Below are 16,360 nucleotides of genomic sequence, written 5' to 3'. Positions count from 1 at the left end.
GTTTTTAAGGCTCATTTTTGGGGACGAGGACTCGAGGCAGGAGAGGCTGGTGTGAGGGAAGATGAAGAAGAGGGAGGGCGGGCAGGAGGCAGCCGCAGTTGTCCAGGTGATCCATAAGTACCTGATGCAGGGTGGTGGCTCTGGGAGCCAGACGAGCGGCTGAGCCTAAGCCACGCTTGGGAGCAAAATTATTTAAATGTGTGGAGAGAATGAAAAAGAACCTGGAGCTCGATTTGAAAAATTTCCTCTTTAGAGGTGGAGTCAGTAGTGATAGCACTGATCAAGATAGATGATACAGGAGCAGGAATGGGCAGGAGGGCATGATTTCACCTAGGGGCATGTTCAATTTCAGATCCTGATACGAGATCAAGGTGAAGATCTGCGGGCAGTCAGGTAAGGGAGTGAGGCTTGGAAAAGGGATTAGGATGGATATACAGATTTGAATTTCTATCACTCTGTCCTTCTGACTGGTGGAAGAGTTCAGAAAGGTGTACAAGACAGTTCTCAAGGTTTGTATTACTGGAAGGGTCTCCAGACCACATCAGTCATGGTACCGTCGGCACATGCAGTACTCTCAAACAACCATCCGGTGACTTGCCTCCTTCAGCCAACTCCCTGGAGCTCTAATCCTACTTTCCAGCACTTTCTGCTCCTTAGTGGGCAGGCAGGTAGGGGTGAGCTGGAGGATGAGATGCTCACTAATCCCAAACCCATAATGGTCTGAACTGCATTTCTGTCTGCCGTTTTGTGCCCTGTGACCCCTTCCCTGTCCTGCCCTAGGATGGCATACATATGCCATCTTTTTTATGTCATAGCCTAGTATTAGTTTCAGGTGAGTTCTCCCTTCTTCCTCTGATTAATTCAGAGCCCTGCTGATTTGGGATTTGGGATCAAGCACCTGCCCCTTTTGTTGGAGGGTCTTTTGAAAGCTCTGTAAATTAGCCTCTTGGGTTTACGAAAGAAAGATGAAGAATAGAATGGTCACCTGTAATGATAGTACACCTCACGTGGGCTTGGCTTCTTCGGAATTTTCCAAACGTAACCAAGAATGAGTTCTTTGACCTCCACTTGAGAGCCTAACATTTTAGGTATTTGAAATAGTCTGTTCCCCCACTCCACAAATTTAGACTGATCCCTAAGAAAGTGCCATTTGGCAGATAAAAAATAGTCGAATATCAGCAATTTCCATGCGGTTCAACCTACTCGCGTCAGGGATGGGGATGGGGATGGCGAGGTGAAAATAAGAGAAATTTTATGTGAGATGTCTCTTTTCCTTAATTCAGATCGTACATGACTTTAAAAAGTCCTCGGAGCATTTAGTGACACGCAATTATTTATTTGTAGAAAGGCTTGGCAGTGTTACACAGTGAGTATTTCTGCTTCAAAGATGTCTTCTGCCTCTCAGACATGTTGAGCCTCCCCCGTTCATCCAAATCCGTGGAGGGGGGCACATGCGCCCTTGCACCCAGCTCTTCTGGTCTCCATCGTGACTTCCAAATGGGGCCATGTGGTGGCCTTGGTTTGAGATTCCTCATGAATAGGGAATGAAAGACCTAGCTTTTGTTATGCACACCTATATACTAGATTCTGTGCTAAATGCTTTATGTACACTATTTTCTTCAATTCTGAGCAACAGCCTTGAGAACTAGGAATTACTATCTTCGTTTTTATGAACAGGAAAACTGAGGCTCTCAAGAGCTGAGATAACTCGCCCCAAATTACCTAGGACTTGATTGCTGTTGTTAGTTCTTGCTCTGAACTATTAAATCCTCTAGTGCAAATTTTGCCTCCCCCAGGAAAGAAGGCAATAGATGAGGTGATGATCCCTCTGCCCATACTGGGAGGGAGGATGGGAAGGGAATACATTTCAGGAGACACCTCATGTCCCTGTCTCACTGTATGACTTTGGATTCTGTTTCTCAACAACGAATTGAAGATAACACATGAACTCCTCCCAGGGATGCTGTGTGATTGAATGTAAAATTGCTTTGCTTTGTACTCAGATAATCCAGAAGGGTAATCTTTTGAATAAGGAGGAGGTATGCCATAAAATTTATCTTTGGATCATCTATCAAAAAACTGGGAGAGGTTAGTAAGCAATAGATGAATACCCTAAAGCAGTAGTTCTCAACTGGGAGTGATTCTGCACCCCAGGGGACAGTTAGCAATGTCTAGAGACATTTTTTGGTTGTCACATCTGGGAGGCTGCTCTGGCATTTAGTGAGTAGATTATGCTAAATGGTCCACACAATGCACAGGACTGCCTCTTGCTACAGTTATCCAGCCCCAAATGTGAATGGTGCTGAGTTTGAGAAACTCTGGTATAAAGTACACTTGCTGGGAAAACATTTAAACTGCTCTAAAAGAACAAGTTAATTTCATGATATATCAAGTATTTCGGAAGCCCTTACCTGCACATAAAGAATTACTGTAAATTATAAATTGCAAAATATCTGGTCATAAAAGCAATTCTCAGCAGGAGGCTTCTATTATTATTATTATTATTTTCTTCTGAGGGTTCTATAAACTTTTTTAAAAGTGTATTTTAACAAGAAAAGGGATGTAGTCAAATTTTACACACTTATACTCATCAGAGCAAGGAGAGGAGGTAATCACTCAGAATTAGCGAAAATTCAGTATATTGAAGCGTTATTGGTTTATTCCCTTGTAATGTATTGCTTTACATAATAATCAGTGGAGACCCTATTGATTTTCATTTATTTGGTTATTGCTTTCTAATGCATATATTAGCTCTAAATGTGCTGTGGTTCAATGCAAGAAAAGCCTTGAATTAAATGAGATTGTTAAGATATCAATCTTTACCTTTTGGGGTGGAGGAGGCTGAGTAATCCTATAAGACTCATAATCATAGTGTCTCATCCTAGACCAGCCATGCGGGTTTTATTTCGAGGAGGATATGAAATTGGAGAGGTCAGGGACTATGTCTTGAACAGAGGAAAAGAAATCCATTTCTGAGCTGGAAAATGTAAAAAAAGATTACTCTCTCTTACTTGATGATATTTTTACTTCAGTTGTAGAGGTGGGGTTGGGTGAGATGTTATGGAAAGTGCTAGGGTAGATAATTGAAGTGTTTGGGGAGCCTCAGAGCCCAGCTGTATATTCTTGAGAATCAGAGGAAATGAATGGCCCAGGCATTCTGCACATTTTTAGAGCCATTTGTAACTGATGCATGTGGTTCTTCGTTATAAATTTAGTAAGTTCATAATTAATGAACTTACTAAATAACAGAACTATGGAAATTCCAGCTACTGAATAAGCAGGCATGAGTACCAGGGTAGTTTAATAGAGAAATGGTAAGTGGGATTCTTTGTGTTTCCCTGTTGGCTATGGCTGTTTGTTCTACTGTGTTGAGAAGGTTCTGGGACTCTGGCTTAAGTGGAAATGAGCACTGTGGTCAGTTGGTGATGTCTACTTTGGAAGTGTGGTGTGAGCCTGGTGACATGTAAGCCATGTCTTTGACAGCCAGCCTGGTTTATGTGTTTAACAGTTAACCACAATCTCTCAAAGCCCTGAATTTAAAAGTTCTCTGAGTTAGATCCTATAACAAAAAAATTCAGAAAGCTGTATCTGCCCTACCTTTTGTCAGTTACAACTGTCTTGTACAGACGTTTAATTTTGTGGTTGAAGTCAAGTGTACAGATCTAATTTCATTCATTTTTAGGCTAATTAATACACTAGATGCTATGATGACCAATACTTCTGTCTAGAAAATATTTGCAACAGAGCAGAGTTTTAGATCATAGAAATTTAAAGACACATATCATTTCCATGTGCCTTCAGTAATCACACTTGGGGATAATGACATTTCTATAGTGTTATCCAACAAAAAATTTGGAGAACTATGCATGCGTTATGCAGAACATTTCTAAAGCCTGTGTATATCCCTTCCCATTTCCTTCACTTGATCATTCAGGGAGTTTTAAGAGACTATGATTTTTTGTTCCTTGGGGATAAAAGAAAATTAAATATTTTTTGTATGTGAATTTAAGATAAAGAACTCTTTTATTGGTTCATTGCTTTGGGTCAATTATCCAATGCTTACTTTTGTGTGTGCAGAGAACCCTCAAATTTAAAACAGCTCACTGCACATAAAAGTTCACTCTGTGCTGGCTGGCAGACAACTTGGAATGATTCCGTTTTGGAGGATCCTGCACCTCCCTGTAGAAGAAATTATATCAGGCATTTTTCCTTAACACCCCTCTCCCTTCTTCCTGCATTCCTTTCTTCCCTAACTGCTGTTTCTTTTGAACCATTCTTAGATGTCTTTATTATGAGACTGGTTTGTAGATGTTATTGTCCTGTGACAAAGGCCTTTTCTACTTCACAAAGAAAATTTATTTGGATTGGGTCCAAATTAGTATTTCCTTATAAGTTGCCCAATAGGATGACGACAGCACCTTACCAAGTATCGGGAGACTGCATTCTAATCTGTCCTCTCTCTGGCAGTTTGGCCTTGGACAAGTCGTTAAAAGGCTCTCCTCCTTTTCTGCCACTATAAAATGAATAGAGCACATGGCAGCTACTTCTCCTTGTGCATTACCATTTTAAGATGATAATAGTTAAGTCTTAGGGTGCTTAGGATGCCAACATTCACATCTTGTGCAGCAAAAAATCAGGTTTGCTTGAGGGTAACTGAATTTCATGGAGCCACTGTGCTAGTTAAGAGGAAGGCTGAACTTATTAGAAGAGGAGTGATGTCATCCTTATCACAGAATGGATGAAATGCTGCCATGTTCAGCACGGAAGGAGATTAAGTTTGTTGGTAGATGGTCAAGGAGACATGTGGGAAACCATCCATGAAGTAGAAAGGAAACCTGAGTAGAAAGGAAGGAACAACAAGATAGCTATCAGTTAGGGCCCTTTAGTTAAAAGCCACAGAAACTGACTCTGATGAACCAGAGTAGGAAAAAGGATTTATTAGGAAACAGGTAACCTTAGTGCCAAATGATGATTCTGCGTATTTGTCAATTGGGGTGGGTAGGCATGGGGTTGGGGGATCACAGATTGACGGACTCACCAGAACCCCAGGAACTGAGGGGAGAGCAGTTCTCCCCGGGAGGAAAGCTATGAAAAGAGGAAGAGAGAAAGGAATGCTGCTTCTCAAAAATAATATAAGAAAGATAAATACTTCTAGAACAAGTAAAAAAAGAAGAGAATTGGACAGCCTCAACTAGCTGTCAACAATACAGCTGCTTGAATCAAGGGAAAATGTGGTTTACTATTTTGGAAAAGGAAAAAAAAAAAAAATAGGGAGACTATACCAGGAAATGAAAGGGAACTAAATCAAACCAAATTAACTCTTGCTTGAGCCTAAGTCCCCCACCTCCCATGCCCGCCTTGGGTGCCCAGGCACCTGGTGCTCAGGAACTGAAATAAGAGACATGACCCCTGTCCTCAAAGAGCTCCCATTTCAACCATGCAATGTGGTGAATCCCTCATTTATTGAATGCTCACTGGGTGCCAAGCTGCTTGCTGAGAGCTTTAAAAGCGTATCCCCTTTAATTGTCCACGTGCACTTTGAGGCTAGTCCTATTATTACCTCCACTGTGTAGGTGCCACTAAGAGACGCAGGAGAACCAGCCTAAAGTTAGGGAGCAGGTAGGGCAGAGCAGGAGTCAGCTCTGCTCAATTTGGCTGCAGGGCCTGGAGTCCTGTTACTGGTCTATGTTACCTGTCTTAGCAAATAAAAGAGAGGAAAGAAAGCGCAGAGTAAGACAAATGGGAAGGATCAGCTCAGGCCTTTGGTATCTCCGGTTATTGACTAGTTCACTGAGTTGTTGTAATGTTTAGGAAATTGACTCACGTTCACTCCCTATTGAAACCTGTCATAAAATATTAAGGACAGCCGCGTACAGTCTGTGCACAAGAGCAGACTGGCCGCCACTCCAAAGCAGGACAGAACCTGCCCCTCACTCTGGGGCGACTAGCAAATCAACGGTCTTTTTGTGCTGAGCTTCTACAAGATGACATCCTGACTTACTGACTCCATGGCTGACCTTTTTCCCCCAAACCAAGTTCAGATTTCAAGTCTAAAATTTCCTAAGCCAGGATAAAAATATTATTGTCTCTTCTGGGCCTGGCCCTGTTCATCAGCAGTAAATGGAATGCTTGATGAGGGTTAATATTTCTAGACTAGGAGAACCACTGACTCTTGGTCATCCCAGATGTCAAAGCGTGGCTCCCAAAACATAAAATGTGAAACTTTTAACATGACATGATTATTTCTCCTTTTTAATTTTTTTTTAGTATTTTCATTTAAAAGTATGTTTACTTTTATAATAGAAAAAAAGCATTTATTAAGAAAAATGCCTGATATGCTAGGGTTAATCTAAAATTTATCACTTTTCTGCCACTTACCCATTACTTGTAAAGGAGTCTATTGTAGGTGCCGGAAATGTAAGTAAATGTGACTGTTAGATGCCCCATGCACTGAATCTAAATAACCAAGAAAAGGAAAGTCCCCTCTTGCGAGATCAAGCCTGGGATGTCGTGCTTTCCTTCCTTGTCGTTATCCCCACCACCCTTTGCTGGCTTTGGAACCTTTTCATCGAGACACCTTCTGGGCAGAGTTTATTCAATGGCCGATGTAGCATGGAGTTGTCGGCCTTTACGGTCCATTTGGGGCCACTTCTTTTGGTAGTTCTGTCTTTTGGAACTCTACGCCTCTGCCTCTGTTTTCTTTTCCTTTCAAAAGTCATTGAAGTCCGGAGTGTCGGCAGTGACCTTTGGAAATGTTTTTACAGCTTACAGAGACTTCCTGACATGTTTTATTAGCTCTTGGTGGTAGCTCATAAAGTGAGTCTTAGCAAAGCTGCATACCGTGACAGATTAGAGCCACTTCCACAAGGACCACGCACCAGTGTTGCCCTGGAGGACGCTTGACGACAGGATATTTGGCTACTGCCCTCTGTCCAGTTCAGCAGGGCAGGAGTGATTACTTCTTGAAGAAAGAGAGGTCATCCCTTTAGGAAATACAGTGACTAGCTTATTCTGAGAGAGCCTCAAGTACGAAAGACCCCTGCACGGAAAACAGAGACATCATTGCTCTGGGGATTGAGGAACGAGCTATTCCAAAAAGCTTTTGTTAGAATGATAATACCAGATGTAGACAAGAGCACAGAAAAATGGGTGCACTGTTGTCGGAAATATAAATTGGTACACTCTGTTATAATTATAGCTGACATGTGTTAAATGCTCACTAATTACCTAAAAAAAAAACAACCAAAAAGCTTTTGTTTTCTGTGTTCATGGAGGTAAACCATAAGCCAAAGCTGGCCAACTGCTATTTATTTATTTATTTATTTATGGCTGCGTTGGGTCTTCGTTGCTGCGCGCGGGCTTTCTCTAGATGCAGCGAGCAGGGGTTACTCTTCATTGTGGTGTGCGGGCTTCTCATTGCGGTGGCTTCTCTTGCTGTGGAGCACGGGCTCTAGGCGCGTGGGCTTCAGTAGTTGTGGCACGTGGGCTCAGTAGTTGTGGCTCGCGGGCTCTAGAGCGCAGGCTCAGTAGTTGTGGTGCACGGGCTTAGTTGCTCCGCGGCATGTGGGATCTTTCCGGCCCAGGGCTCGAACCTGTGTCCCCTGCATTGGCAGGCGGATTCTTAACCACTGCACCACCAGGGAAGCCCTGGCCAACTGCTTTTTAAGAGGAAGGAAAGAAGAGAAAACAACCCTCCTTTCAGATTTGTAAGTTTTAAACAAGATCTCCGTTCTCTGTTTTCTCCTGCTTGGAGAGGTGGTTTAGCAAACTGGTATGGAGTTTAAGCTCTGGATTTCCACAGACATGGACTCCATTTCTTCCTCTGCCATTGACCAGCTAACTGGGTGATCGTAGGCAGGAGACCACTTAAGACTTGGTCTCCTCACAGAGAAAGTGGGGATCATAATCGTAGGGTTATCATGAGGGATAAAATGTGATAGTGCAGGTCAAGTGTTTATAGCACAGTGCTTGGTACGAAAGCACTCAAAAAGTGTTAGCTATGAAACTATTTTACTAAATTCTTTGGAGGGCTGTGTTTGCGCTCTTGGTGGAAAAGTATTTATCTGTGTGTGTCCCCCTGCCTGGGGGGGTCCATCATTTTTTACAGCCTCTTGGGACATGATTGACAATGGGACATCATTTATATGGGATACAGTGTGACTGGGGTCCTGGAGTCATGCAGCACATCAGCCCTCCTTCTCACCCTCCACTTCTCTCTCTCTCTCCGTCTCTCTCTCAGACACACACACACACACACACACACACACACACACACACGCACACACACACACACACCCCTCTGCACACTTTACAAATAAACACATAGACTGTATTTGCTTTGGGGGGAAATAATTTACTCATAAATAGGCATAACAGAAAAAAAGCAAAAAGACATTTCAAAGATGTTTGGCAGGGATTTACTTGCACCCCTTGCATTTTGTGACAAACCAAGCAGAGAACTGCAGTTTCAGATTGTTGGTTACAGTCAAGTAACAGAGGATCTGTCTGATGTGAAATTCCATCATAATCGAAAGCAAGAGAAGCTAAAAAAGAAAAAAGGGACATAAAAGCTGGGAACAATTAATGAAGCAGCCCTTTTTCCTCCTTTTTATCTCAAGCAAGTCTTTATCTCAAGTCTTTTTATCTCACATCCAACAAGATTCTTGGTAGATTGCAAAGCCATAGGAAGAGAAAACCAAGGAAGGAGGGCAGCTTTGAGTCCCTTCCATCCCGTCCATGTGACAGCTGATTAATCCATGTTAGGTCAGTAATGGTCACAATGATGTTTATCCTTCTTTTATAGATTAACAAACAAAGACAAATTGGTCATGCACGTGATGCCCAAATCACACAGTTAGCAAGGGGCAGAGCTTAGAACTGATATTTGTCTTTGTGAAACCCTGGTCTCTCTGCTACCTGAGAGCTTCCCAAATGTCAGTGCCAGAGTCAGTGTTCTCTGTGACAAAATGAGAATGAAGAAAATAAGGACATCGCATCAAATGCCTCATACTTACTCCTAAATTTATTCTAGGTAAAGGACTGTCCTTTATTCTGAGATTACGTCTTTCCTGCTTATTTCTTTTTTGGTGTTAAAAACGCCTTTTCTTTTATGAAATTATAGAATTGGTGAGGCTTTTCAAATTGCTCTTGTTGATAAAATAAAGGAGACAATTTATGTTGATTTCCCCTTGCCCAGTTTTTTAAATTTTGCTGGATTTTGACACCCAGAAGTTTAGCTACACTGTTTTGCTTCCCTTAAAGTAAAACATGCACATATTTTAAATGCCCCTGTTTGCACCCGGTTGTACTCTTCATAGTCTATGGGCCATTAGGCTGTATGTGATTATGGCCTATATTTCTCATCAAGCTGTAATGATGCTCCCATTACGTGCTCCCAGATATGATAAAGGAATATTTCCTGTTTCTTTGTTCAGATTCCACCAGAAATGGTTTCTATTAAGAATTCTTTGGGAAACATTAAAATTGCAGATTCCAGAGCCCTGCCCCGAAAGATTGACTCAGTAGTGCTGGATAGGACCCAAATTTGAGTTTTTAGCAGCCTTTGAGGGGATGCTGATTCTGTTCATCTGGGAATAATACTTTCAGGAACTCTCATATAAAGGCACTGGATCATATGAAATTATCTCTTCTCTGCACTGAGAATTCTTTGTTCTTTCCATAGAGACATGGCATCATGTCAAGCTCAATTTTGTGAATTATATGAGATTTCTACATCCATTTCTGATTACAGTGTTGGAAAAGAACCATCTGATTTGCTTCAAGCACTTCCTTCCAAAATCAATTTAAGTAAAATTAATCTTAAAAAAAAAAAAAGACTCATTTCCTAAATTTGAAATCACTTTTATGCTTAACTAAACATATGATACGTCCAAGCTGAATCCTGGGCCCATCGGGGAAGTCTCCATCCTGTATGTGACATCAGTCAGTTACCATGGAACTAAAAGGCTGTGCTATAAATTCTACTTCTATGCAGGTTTCCCTTCAGTGCAAGTCAGCTGAGAAACTCTCTCTCTCTCTGTCTTTTTTTTTTTTTTTTTTTTGGATCACACTCAGAGAGGATATTTAGTATAAACTGACTTTTATTAAAATACTTTAATAATTTATGGTTTCCAAACGTTTTCTTGCCATCCCATTTTTCATATGAACAGCATACTTAACAATAACCTAGCTCATTACATGAAGGGATTACTGACCCAGGAGAGATGAATCAGATTAGCTGGGGCTCGAGTGTAGCTAAAAAAGCCCTGCCCCCTTCCCCAGGAGAATTTATAAGCACTGCCCACTGCACTCCAGTATGCGTGTGTACAAATAAACTTTCCAGAGAGCACATATCCTGTCAATAGTCAAAACGGATTATTGTTAAAGAATTGGCCGAGATGAGAGAGGATAGCCGCAGCAGCTCTGAATAAAGCATGCTCAGCCAAACGTCTTCCTGTGATCTGAGCACATTTCACCAGAGCCCTTCTCTTCCCAGCTCAGACTTCTTCTAGGACAGGAGTAAGTGTGAGTACAGGGTGAGTCTTTACTTCCCTGCTTCTTTGTTTTCCACACCTTTGACTCACTCATGCCTCAGAAGTCCCCCTGGACTCCCTTTGACACCTTTCCCTTAACCTGGGTGCAGTGCTTGCCCTCAGTCCTGTATGGTATATCATGCCCTGCACCATCTATTATGCTCACCGTAGTGAAAGGATTCAGCAATGAGTTCAGGTGTCACAATCAGACCGTCCTGTGCTTAAAGCCTCTCTTTACCACTTACTGTGGGAACTTGGACACGTGACATTATCTTACAACTCAGTTTTCTCATCTGTAAGTGGGAATAATAATTATTCTGTATAGTGTTCATGTGACTTAAGATAGTGCTTGTGAAATGTTAGTGCAGTGTCTGGTACATAAATAATACTAGTAATGAAATTATTTGAAATACTGTTTAGAGATTTGATATACTTGTCTCTTCCACTTCTATTGAAAGTAACAACTTTGTTTTTTTGTTTTTTCTTAGTGGGTGGTTAGAGTAAGGTGTCATAAAAAATTCTGAGGTCATATCCAGGTGTAAGAGGGAAAGACTCTGGAGACCAAATAGCCATGTCTGCCTCATTTAGATGGTGGAGTGAGGACAGATGCCACGTATTTTCTTTTCCTGTACTCTACTGGAAGGACCTTAAGGGTGGTAATGCATGAATTCAAGCCCTTAACGTATTGATCATCTACTATGTACCAAGCGCTGTAGTATCCATTGTGTATACATTAACAAACAAAACAGACATGCCCTGTCCTCGTGGAGGTTACAGACTAGTGGAGGAGCCAAATAGAAACAAGTAAACCAGGGGACTTCCCTGGCGGTCCAGTGGTTAGGACTCCACACTTCCACTGCAGGGGACACAGGTTCGATCCCTGGTCGGGGAACTAAGATCCCACATGCCGTGGGGTGCAGCCAAAAACAAAAAAGAACCAAAAAACAAAAGCAAGTAAACCAGAAAATAAAAATAGAAAACAACTAGTGATAGGGAGTACTGGGAAGAAAAAAAACCATTAGATCCGAGCCACAGAGAATTAAAGGTGGAAACAGAAATCTGCATTAGAAAGAGTGGTCAGAGGAAGTATCTGAGAAGGAGATATGAAAAGAGGGATGGGAAATGTGTTCCAGGCAGCAAGAGCAGGCTACGTAAGGACCTGAAGTAGAAAAGACCTTGGCACGGTCAAGGAATTGACAAGATGCCCATTTGACAGAGTGTAATCAGGAAGGAGGAAAGCGAACGAGATGCGGTGGGAGAGGTAGGCAGGAGCCGGATCACATAGAGCAGTGATTCTCAAACTCCAGCAGGCATCCCAGTCCCCCCAGAGAGCTTGTTCAAACCCCGACTGCTGGGCCCCACCCCCAGAGCTTCTGATCCAGTAGGTCTGGGGCGGCACCTGGGAATGCGCATTTCTGAACAAGTTCCAGGTGCCGATGTTGCTGGTCTGGGGACCACTCTGTGAGAACCCCTGCTATAAGGCTTCTTCAGGCCATGGTCAGGGGTTTGAATTTTATTTGAAGCATTAGTGGTAAGCTATCAAAGGATGTCAAGAGTCATAGCCCTTAATTATTCTTTTTTTAAGTGATTACTCAGGCCACTGTATGGAGGATCAGTTAGAAATTGTCAAGGATGACAATGGGGAGGCCATGCAGGGAGTTATTCACAGTGGTCAGGCAAGGGCAGTGGCAGTCAAGAGGCGAGGAAGCATTCAAGATCTGTATCGAGGTGGCAGCAGTGGGGTCTGCCTGAAGATTGACTGGATGGGTGAGGGAAAGAGAAGTGAAGGATGTCGTTTGAGTTTCTGTTTTGAGAGGCAGGGAAGGTGGTCAAGGCACTTACGAAAATGGGGAAGATTGGGGCAGGAGCATGTTTGGGAGGGAGAGAAAAGGAATTAATTGGACATGCTTTAGACACGTTAAATTTGAAGAAGAACCATCTCTGGAGGCTCAGAACCTAGTACGTGCAGATGCTTCAGTGCTTGAACTAAAATTATTGAAGGCCACAGCCTCCTGGTCGGTGCTGAAATGAAAACTCTCTGGGTGCTTGGGAATGCAGCCCGCTCCTCAGTCTTCTCTCTCCGGGAACCGGGAGCGCTCGGTCATAAATTACTCCGGCACTATAGGAGCAGCGTCCCCTGTAAATCATTTTAAAGTAGGTCAGGTGCCTTTGGAAACTAGATTAGCTCTTGGGTAGCTGGAGGTTAACAGTATATCCAACCAAAGTGGAAGCTTCTGGGCGGCCAAGGTGCTTTTCGATCCAAGATCTACCAAAGTTTAGGGTTTCTAAACTTTGGCACTATTGACATTCGGGTCGGATAACTTTTTGCTGGGGCTACGGGGCTGTCCTGAGCACTGTAGAGAATTAAGCAGCATCTCTGGCCTCCCCCTCCCAATTGTGACAACCAAAAATACCTCCAGACATTGCCAGATGTCCCCGGGGTGTAAAATCATCCCCAGTTGAGAAGCACTCCCCTAAGAGGACCCTCCTTCAACATATTAACCACTTGGTGGTTCCTCTTGCCACAGGACAAACTGTATTCCTAATTGAATATGACTTTTTCTATCCCAGCCTCTCAGAACTCCCTGTCTTTCCAGGTGACTTTCAATCAATCTGAAATGTTAATACAGGTCATTGGTTAAGGAGCTGCTATAATGATCTTCTGGAGAGGACATCTCTGGCCTGAAAATGTTCCTGTAAATGTTGCTGATGTAGGGAACTTTAGGGCAGCCTGTAGGAGGAAGGATGGGAGAATCTGATGGAAATTATGATAATGATAAATATAATGGTAATAGCAGCTGCTAACATATATATAGAAATGTGCCATACACACAGATCTATATATTTTAAAAATATTAACTCACTTAATCCTCACAGCAACACTGTGACTTTGGCAGTATTATTATCATCCCCATTTTATAGATGAGGAAACTGAGGTGTAAAGATTTAGCCAAGATCACACAGATAGTTAAGTGACAGCTGGGTTCAGACCCAGGAACTCTAACCCCCACCCAAGTCCATCCTCATAACTTTACTGTTTTTCCAAAGGAATGGGGAAGGGGGTATGTTAGGAGAGAACACAGGGTCAGGTGGGTGTAAAATGATCTGCCTGCTAAGATGCATCACCTTTAATCTTTATTATTAATTATACTTCTAAATTTACAAAGTCTCTTTGGTAGAAAATTCCCATAGTTTAAAGTATTTGAGAAATTATAATTTCCACCAATGATAAATATCTCAAGTAAACAATCATTCATTTATTCATCCGTTTACCCCCTTTCATTCTGTTTAAAGGAGGCATCTAACTTCAGTTTTCTTAGCAAACACACTTTTAAGCCACAGATTTCATTAAGTCACAGGGATTCATTTTCACAGGCTTGTAACTTTATTTTTGGTACCCAGAAGCAACTCCTCCACTTTTTGCTATTTCCAAACTGCATGGAGAGGCCAACACAAACATTTCCGTCACTTTAGCAACTGCAGGCAGCTGTTGCTGCTGAAATTACAGGTGTGCTGAGTTTTCGTGATGTAGTAGGGATGAATGCTCACACTCTTTCCCAAAACTCCTCCAGGAGCACGTCAGTAGCAGAGGGAAATGCACTTAGATGAAGGCTGTAACACGAGTCATGAGCTGATTCTTTCACTGCTGCCTTGGTCCCTGGAAAGATAAGCTCATGACATTTCCCTTCAAAACATGTTCTGAAATGCAATTCCTGTAGCTAATAAAACATCAGTGAAACTCTGGCTGACTGGGCCTTCAGGGCCATCAAGAATGTGATGACAGTTGATACCGGGTTAACACCTGACCCCGTTTGTGCTACATTGATAGATTCTGAAATTCCTTGGGAAAGAACTTCCATCTGGTGAATTTCTCTAAGGAGAGAAGTTTCTTGCGTTTATGCATCTTATGATCAGAAAAAAAAAAAAATCTTCATGCTGTTCTTGAGGAGATAGAGAATTGCCATCAACACAGCAGTTGCTTCAATCTGCTTTCGTTTTCTTTTTTTTTTTTTAAAGTTTGCTAAATCCTACAGAAGTTGTAATGATGAAATGATTTTTTTAAATTTTTTTTTATTTATTTATTTATTTATTTATTTATTTATTTATAGCTGTGTTGGGTCTTCGTTTCTGCGCGAGGGCTTTCTCCAGTTGCGGCAAGCGGGGGCCACTCTTCATCGCGGTGCGCGGGCCTCTCACCATCGCGGCCTCTCTTGTTGCAGAGCACAGGCTCCAGACGCGCAGGCTCAGCTATTGTGGCTTACGGGTCCAGTTGCTCCGCGGCATGTGGGATCTTCCCAGACCAGGGCTCGAACCCGTGTCCCTTGCATTGGCAGGCAGATTCTCAACCACTGCGCCACCAGGGAAGCCCTCGTTTTCATTTTGACAAGCCTTGCTTCCAGATCCTGTCCATCAAATGGGCTATGGCTGTGAAGGGACATTTCCTTGGGCTTTGTTGGGCTGTTCCTCTCAGATGTGTCAATAATAATGATAATAATACTAAAAATGTCCAAGATGTATCGGGTACTTAGCTACTATGTTATCACTTTACATGGATAATCTAACACCTAGATCCCATGCGATGGGAACAATCACTGCCCCCTGATTTACGGTTGAGAAAATGCAGGCTTAAAGAGAGAAGTCACGCGCCCCAGGTCACAAGTGAGGCACTAACGGGGCCAGGACTTGAACTTCGCACACTTTGTTGGGCACCTAACGCCTGCTACGTGCTGTCTCCCGCCCATGACCATCACGTGCCTAAGGAAACGCAGCGGCAGGCTGGACTGTCCATGTACTTCTTGCGCCTGTCTGTACAGCAGTTAGGTGTCTGGAGCTTGCAAGGTTGAAAACCTTACTAGGCCCGAGGCACCCTTCATCAAATGGTTGACACCAGAAGCACCCAAACCTCCAGGTGCCCTGGGGCTTATCCCAACAGCTGCCACAGCAGATTGTCTAGGGGAGCAAGTAGGTGCTTAAGGCCGTGCCAGGCCTGGCCAGCCAGCACTTGAGCTTGCTCAGAGCTCCCAGCAAACCATGAACCATAAGTATGTTTCCTCTGCCAGAAACCCCTTAGGGCAATCAATATTGGCATCTGTCTTTGCATGCTTAATAAGAGTCGGGTCCCAGACTGGTCCTGCAGGAAGGACCTTCACATATTCCCAAGGGCTTGTAAACATCCGGAAATGAAGTCTCCCAACAGCTCTCCCTGCAAAGAAACACAGAGAACAGATCAAAGTAGGGCTGCCTAATTTGGTGGGGAGAGGATGAATGAGGCAGAGGGCGGGTGAGCAGGAGAGGACCTGCTTCTCAGCATCTTACCACCCCACACCCCATTGCGGCCCCTCAGGCACCTTTGTAACACTTGCAGAATCCAGTTTCAAAACCACGTCAGTCCTGTCCTACCTTCTTTATCTTATTGTCACTGTCTCACGGTCCTTAATGCAGAGCCTGACACTCTGGAAGTGGTGAGTACATTTTTTATTGAGTTAACATGAACTGGGAAAAAAATAGGCACTGTCCTTTTGTACGTCTTACTTTGCTTTAAAAAAATGTTAACGTGAGGGACTTCCCTGGCGGTCCAGTGGTTAAGACTCCACGCCTCCAATGCAGGGGCATGGGTTCGTTCCCCAGTCAGGGAACCAAGATCCCACGTGCCAAGTGGCATGGCCAAAAAATTTTTTTTAAAAAAGTGAAAAATGGGGGCTTCCCTGGTGGCGCAGTGGTTGAGAATCTGCCTGCCAATGCAGGGGACATGGGTTCGAGCCCTGGTCTGGGAAGATCCCACATGCCGTGGAGCAACTGGACCCGTGAGCTACAACTACTGAGCCTGC

General features: G+C 43.1%; 2 protein-coding genes across 6 annotated transcripts in view; one reads left to right on the top strand and one right to left on the bottom strand.

The window, feature by feature from the left end:
• The window catches only part of MOB3B (MOB kinase activator 3B), a 256,664-nt gene that overhangs the window by 137,631 nt on the left and 102,673 nt on the right, over window positions 1-16,360 (top strand). The gene's annotated exons all lie outside the window — the stretch shown is intronic.
• Window positions 1-16,360, bottom strand: part of IFNK (interferon kappa) — a 219,328-nt gene that overhangs the window by 130,700 nt on the left and 72,268 nt on the right. The gene's annotated exons all lie outside the window — the stretch shown is intronic.

Source organism: Balaenoptera physalus (genome assembly GCF_965194825.1).
Source record: "Balaenoptera physalus genome assembly, chromosome: 7".
In the NCBI taxonomy this organism is placed as follows: Eukaryota; Metazoa; Chordata; class Mammalia; order Artiodactyla; family Balaenopteridae; genus Balaenoptera; species Balaenoptera physalus.
This window is presented reverse-complemented; position numbering and strand designations above follow the sequence as displayed.